At 45.4% G+C, this 7,402-nt stretch overlaps 1 pseudogene; it reads left to right on the top strand.

Annotated features, from left to right (window-relative positions):
- The first annotated feature begins 2,153 nt into the window (after positions 1 to 2,153).
- On the top strand, positions 2,154 to 2,401 carry LOC131479544 (dynein light chain 1, cytoplasmic-like; annotated as a pseudogene).
- Positions 2,402 to 7,402: the final 5,001 nt, after the last annotated feature.

The following is a 7,402-nucleotide window of genomic DNA, read 5'->3' as shown; positions in this document are numbered from 1 at the left end:
CCACCTCTAAGCACAAGGGTTTTGCACTTTAGGATACTCTGAAGGAGGAGGAGGATGATGATGATTTACTTTCTTAATCTTCCACAGCAGTTATACCATCAGCAGACTGGAAAGATGACATTAGTAATGGCAGTGGAATTAAAGCTGAGTGTTTTTGCTGCCCTATGATTTTTACCTCAAACCATAAGTTAAGTCAGTTATGGGCCCGGCACAGTGGCCTAAAGTCTAAAAGTCCTCACCCTGAATGCAACAGGATCCCATAAGGGTGCCGGCTCTAATCCCGGCTACTCCACTTCCCATCCAGCTCCCTGCTTGCGGCCTGGAAAAGCAGTTGAGGACGGCACAAAGCCTTGGGACTCTGCACCTGCATGGGAGACCTGGAGGAGGTTCCTGGCTCCTGGCTGCAGATCAGCTCAGCACTGGCCATTGCGGCTCACTTGGGGAGTGAATCATCGGATGTAAGATCTTCCTTTCTCTCTCCTTCTCTCTGTATATCTGACTTTGTAATAAAAATAAATAAATCTTAAAAAAAATTAAGTCAGGGCCTGGCACAGTGGCCTAGTGGCTAAAGTCCTCGCCTAGAACTCCCCGGGATCCCATATGGGCGCCGGTTCTAATCCCGGCAGCTCCACTTCCCATCCAGCTCCCTGCTTGTGGCCTGGGAAATCAGTCAAGGACGGCCCAAAGCCTTGGGACCCTGCACCCGCATGGGAGACCTGGAAGAGGTTCCTAGTTCCCGGCATCGGATTGGCGCAGCACTGGCCGTTGCGGCTCACTTGGGGAGTGAAGATCTTCCTCTCTGTGTCTCCTCTCTGTATATCTGACTTTGTAATAAAAATAAATAATTTTTTTAAATTCAGTTATAATAGTAAAGTATATTATAAGCCTTTCACAGTTTGATACAGATTTTGCAGCAAAGATGGATTTAATAGGGAGCTTTATAACTAAGCTATGTCTTGGATATTTTTTATTGTGGTGGTGATTTCAGCAGTAGTTTTTTTTTTTTAGAGATTTATTTGTTTTTACTACAAAGTCAGATATATAGAAGAGGAGAGGCAGAGAGAAATATCTTCTGTCCGATGATTAATGCCCCAAATGACCACAATGGCCAGTGCTGCGTTGATCTGAAGCCAGGAGCCAGGAATTTCCTCTAAGTCTCCCATGCAGGTGCAGCGTCCCAAGGCTTTGGGCTGTCCTCGAGTGCTTTTCCAGGCCACAAGCAGGGAGCTGGATGGGAAGTGGAGCAGCCAGGATTAGAACCAGCACCCACATGGGATCCTGGCGCGATCAAGGTGAGGACCTTAACCATTATGCTATCATGCCGGGTCCATGTATACTGTCAAAGATTATTTGAACAACAGCAGCAAAATACTAACGTGTGTTGTAAGTCAAACAAATCGGGTGATCTGACGTGTGTGTGTGTGTGTGTGTGTGTAGTTCTTATCTCCAAGACACGTGCTGTGGAGAGCATTGGGATTTTCTTGCTTGAGGTAGCCAATACCTGCTGAAATGGCAAAGGAATAAAGTCCTTTGTCTTACTAAGGCTATTGGAAACAACCCGAATTTAGCTGGCAGGAAACTGCAGCCAATGCCCACGTGTACAGGGAGCATGTACGTGACACACCTGTTATAGATATTGGGGAATTAGCTCCCCAGGTCTGAAACACAAGAATGAGCCTTTTGTTTTACCTTATTTTTAGCATCACATGAAAGGACTGTTATATTATCAAGTTATCTACAAGGCAGTGACAGGTGTCCTGATAGAGTAAGATTAGAGAAAACTGACAGCTGAAAGGAGTGTTTCCCAGTGAATACCCACACATGTAGTATCTTTTTTGGCAAATGTTTGGGAGATGAACCATGTGATAAAGGACGGTGTTGATTTGGCTCATCCTTTCTGTGAGGAGAATCAAAAGGAAAAGCGCTGACTGACTTCTGATTTGAGTTAGGTTTTTCAAAAAGGAGGTGGATATTGTCTATTCATATCTTGCATGGATTCTTAAATCCAGTATGAAATATATATATTTTAAAAAACCTGTGGGCTTAGCTGCGTCACGGCTTTGGTAGAATGCCGCCTCTTGCCTGAGCTGAATGGCGTCAGCACCTTCCCCAGGAGACCGGTCTGGTCAGCCAGCCCCAACTCCAGGGTAACCATGTGGGACCCTAGGGCGGTCATCAAAAATGCCAACATGTCCGAAGAGAAGCAGCAGGGTTCGGTGCAATGCCCAGTGCTGGAGAAATACAACCCAGGGAAGGATACTGCAGCCCACCTCAAGGAGTACAGCCCCACTTGGCACTGCCTTGTGGCGAGAAACTTTGGAAGTTATGTGACACATGAAACCAAACACTTCAGCTATTCTACCTGGGCAAGGTGGCCATTCTTCTGTTCAGATCTGGTTAAAAGCGTGGACTCAGCCACAAACCCAGTGATCCACCCCAAACCAAGAACTGCAGCCTGAATTCCAAATACCAGAGTCTGCCTTGCCAAGGGAGCACTCAGTCTTCAGACCTCTGCTGTGTTTGGTGCAGGGCATTCTGTGTACTAGTTGTGGTTATCATGCTTAGCCAGCAACAGCTTACACTTGTATTTATTTCATATTTGTCTTCCCCATGTTTTTTTCTCAATTCATTCCTTTAAAAGAATGAATGTTGGAGATTGAAAAAAAAGCCCTCTTATCTGACTGACTGTGTATCATTGGATAGCACTGTGATTACTGCTGGGAGTGAATGACAGACTGCTTCATTTCCTCTGATTAAGTGGCCTGGTTGGTCAGCATACCTGCATGTCTGATTGATTAGTCTCCCAGGTGTGATGCTTAGAGGCCGTGTGTGTGATGAATCATGATTAGCTCAGAGATTCTTCTCTAGAAAGTAGGAGAACATTTTCAGTTCTTTTATACCACTGTCTGTTGCACTAGGCCGGGATGTTGCAAAGAGCATGGGCCTTGGAGTTAGATCAGATCTAAGGTTTCACCAGCCAGCTCTGGGCTTTTAGTAGGTTACTTGAAATTTCACTTACTTGTCCTTCAGGATATTAGGTAATGATATCATAAATTGCAATATATTTAAACTGCTTTAGGGGCCAGCCTTATGGCACAGCAAGTTAAGCCTCTGCTTGCAATGCCAGCATCTCATATTAGAGTGCCAATCTGAGTTCCAGCTCCTGGTAATACACCTGAGAAAGTACAAGATAGCTCAAATACTTGGATCTCTGCTACTCATGTGGGAGACTAAGATGGCCCAGCCCTGGCCACGAAGGCCATTGGAGAGTGAACCAGCTGATACGAAGATCTCTCTCTCCCCATCACTTTGCTTTTCAAATAAATAAATCCCAGAGGATGCCTGTGTTGCTGACACAGCTCTGCTGCTACACAGCACTGGCTGTCCACCAACCCACGGAATTTGGAGCGTGTATCAGACTAAGGCAGGAATCCAGGTTGCTTGTAATAGATTACATCACTTTGTGTTTATAATTTTGGAGAATGGACCAGTATTGCTTCTGTAAGTAGGAAAATGATTTGTCAGTAGACATTTATTAAGTAAATATGTTAGGAAAATGAATGTGAATAAGATGTAATCATTGCCCTTGAGTGGGATGAGGGCATGCTGGGGCAGGAGTAATATCAATGCATGTGGTTGTGAAACAGGGTAGTTAGAAGCTTTATGTTAGATGTGGGAGAAGACACACGAAGCAGAGGGGTGAACCGATGAGTCTGCTGGGTAGCTGGAAATGGAGAGGCTTCTGGAAGGAGAGCTAGCATGTACAAAAATTGACAATTTCCGAGACCTGCCAATAGAGCCCTGCAGTGGGACCTGCAGGTCTTTGAGCTCTGCATCCACGGATTGAAAATCTTTACAAAACACTATTTATTTGGAACATGCACAGACCGCGCCCTTGAGCTTGTTTCCCGAACAATACATTGTATCAGTGATAAGGGCAGTTTGGGAAGTTCATGGAAAAATGAAATTAAAAGATATGTTTATTTTGATGCATAGATTTTTGAAATGCCTAAATTTTTCTTAATACATATTTTCCATGAACTTTCTGAAGCAATTCACCTGGCATTTACATTGTCCTAAATATAAGTAATGAACAGATGAGTTAAAGTATGTAAGAGGATATGCATGGGAAGTATACAGAACTATCCTAATGTACTCATAGAAGGGACTTCAGTGTCACAAATTTTGATGCCTGTGGGATGTGGGGAGGAATCTGGTACCAATCCCTCATGGATTACCTACTGATGACTACATATAGTTGGAGCATCCAAAAAAAAAAAAGTGGCAGAGATGAGATTGGATAGCAAGTGTCAGACTGTGGAGGATCTTTGGACTTTAGCTTTGTAGCAAAGAGAACCCATCAAATACTGTAAGTACAAATGGAACAGGGCTTCTCCTTCTATCTCCCCCCTTACCACAGATACAAGAAAGGAAGAAAGGGGGTGGGACTTGGCATAGTGGCCTAGTGGCAGATCCTCACCTTGAGCATGCCAGGATCCCATGTGGGTGCCGGTTCTAGTCCCAGTGGCCCCACTTCCCATTCAGCTCCCTGCTTGTGGCCTGGAAAAGCAGTCGAAGACCGTCCGAGGCCTTGGGATCCTGCACCTACGTGAGAGACCTGGAGGAGGTTCCTAGTTCCTGGCTCCTGGCTTCAGATTGGCTCAGCTCTGGCCATTGCGATCACTTGGGGAGTGGATCATCGGATGGAGGATCTTCCTCTCTGTATATTTGACTTTGCAATAAAAATAAAATAAATCTGAGAGAGAGAGAGAGAGAATGTAGAAACAAAACAATGGTCTCACCCACTTTCCTGTAGCCCTTGATCTTTTGTGCCCTAAGCAACTATGTGAAGATTATCAAAATAGTAATAATAATAATAATAATAATAATATAAAGAAGACTGGGTATGGATAGAGACAATCAGATTGATATGAAAGGTTTAAGAGGTAGAATTTATAGTGATAAGGAAATTAAGAGAGAGGAGTCTACATTGATGATTGGATTTGGGAGCTGGGTACCTGGACTGTGCCACAAGCAACCACAACAGCAAAACACACAGACACACACACATACATACATACACACGTGTATGCACGCGCACACACACACACACATACACACACACACACACACAATGTGATCTAGGAATGGAAACAAAATGTAGGGCTTGGTGCGATGGCTCAGTGGCTAAATCCTTGCCTTGCATGCACCGGGATCCCATATGGCTGCTAGTTCGTATCCTGGCTGTTCCATCCACTTCCCATCCAACTCTCTGCTTGTCTGGGAAAGGAGTAGAGGATGGGCCAAACCTTGGAACCCTACACCCACATGGGAGACCTGGAAGAAGCTCCTGGTTCCTGACTTTGGATTGGCTCAGCTCCAGTCATTGCAGCCACTTGAGGAGCGAACCAGCAGATCGATCTTTCTTCTCATTTTCTCTTTAAATCTGCCTTTCCGATAAAAAATGAAAGATGAAAAAAAAAAAAAGAAAGAAAATGTAGTTTCTGACACCTAAATGTACTTAGGCTTTGGAAATCAAGTAATCTGTTATTTGAGATCATTCAAGTGATGTATTCTGAAAGCTAGGTGCCAGGAGCCTCCTCTAGGTCTCCCACATGGGCACAGGGTCCCAAGGCTTTGGGCCGTCTTCGACTGCCTGCCCTGGCCACAAGCAGGGAGCTGGATGGGAAGCGGGGCTGCCGGGATTAGAACTGGTGCCCATATGGGATCCCAGTGCAATCAAGGCGAGGACTTCAGCTGTTAGGCTACTGCACTGAGCCCCTTGCCTTATTCTTGATGTCAGTATTAGAGGGAAAAAATTGGTTTTCATCATTAAAAAAAGTAATGTTGGGCCCGGCAGCGTGGCCTAGCGGCTTAAGTCCTCGCCTTGAAAGCCCCAGGATCCCATATGGGCGCCGGTTCTAATCCCGGCAGCTCCACTTCCCATCCAGCTCCCTGCTTGTGGCCTGGGAAAGCAGTTGAGGACGGCCCAATGCATTGGGACACTGCACCCGCGTGGGAGACCTGGAAGAGGTTCCAGGTTCCCGGCATCGGATTGGCGCGCATCGGCCCGTTGTGGCTCACTTGGGGAGTGAATCATCGGACGGAAGATCTTCCTCTCTGTCTCTCCTCCTCTCTGTATATCTGGCTGTAATAAAATGAATAAAATCTTTTTAAAAAAAAAGTAATGTTAACTGTTGTGTTTTTTTTGGTGGGTACTTAATAAGACTGAATAATTCTCTTTGTGTTTCATAAGGAAGTTAAAATCTTTTTAAAAATTTTAACTGATCCAAACAGATGTGGTACCATGTGCTGCTGGTGTATATGTATAGACTGTATAGTGTTCAAGTAAGGGTGGACATATCTGATCAGATACTTTTCATTTCTTCATTGGAAAAATACTCGATATCCCTCATTAGGGCTTCAAAAACAAACACACAGTCCAGGGATAGGTGTTCTGGCACAGTGGGTCTACTTCCTTGTCTACTTCTGAGTCAGCTTCCTGTAAGTGCACACTCTGGGGGGGCGGGGAGGCACCAGCTGATGGCCTGAGTCACTGGGTCCCTGCAACTCATGCAGAGGGCCTGGGTGGGCTTCCAGGCTCCAGCCCTGGTCATTGCAGACACCAGACCCCGCACTCTCGCCTAGCACGGTGCTCGGCATGCTTTCTGTGCGTCTCACACATTTGGTATGTTTTCATTTGCAGTAAGTTCAAAATATTTTTAAATTTTCCTTGTGAATTCTTTGATTCATGAGTCATTTAGAAATGTATTAACTTACAAGTATTCAGGGGCTTCCCCAATTTTGTCTGTTGTTCATTTCTAATTTAGTTCCACTATAATTAAGCATATTCTGAATGACTTAATCCTCCTTCATCTGTTGAGACTTATTTTACGACCAGCACAAGCCTACACTAGAGTACTCCACACGTTCTTGAATATGTCTCGGCTCTTTCAAATGACATATTATACAAATATCCAGAAGTCTGAGTTGATAATAGTGCTATTTTTTCTGTTTCCCCCGAAGAGCCATGAGTCTGGAGAGGGTGCTCCTAGGAAATCTAGGTCCTCGCTTCCAGTCCTTGTTCTCACTCCAGACTTCTCCCAGAGCAAAGAAGAGCTTGACGTGGCAGTGCTACATGCACATCGTGTGGAGAGGGTGCTCAGCACGGCTCACAAGAGACAGAAGGTATGCTGTGACACAGAGAACTGTGTGGTCCCTGGCAGCTGGAGGTCTGTACAAATGCCAGGGGCTGTGGCTTGGGGAGGGTCACCAGGGTGAAAATATTCTGGGGGAGGTGGCCAGAGGCATGACTGGGTCTGAGGGGCATGGGCAGGCTAGTGGGCACTGGGGCCAAATGAGTGACAGGATGCCATTTGTGTGAGAGGCAGCCTAGAAGTGA

This window comes from Ochotona princeps, chromosome 2, assembly GCF_030435755.1.
Source record: "Ochotona princeps isolate mOchPri1 chromosome 2, mOchPri1.hap1, whole genome shotgun sequence".
Classification (NCBI taxonomy): Eukaryota; Metazoa; Chordata; class Mammalia; order Lagomorpha; family Ochotonidae; genus Ochotona; species Ochotona princeps.
The sequence above is the reverse complement of the archived record's forward strand: the minus strand, read 5'-3'. Positions and strand labels throughout refer to the sequence as shown.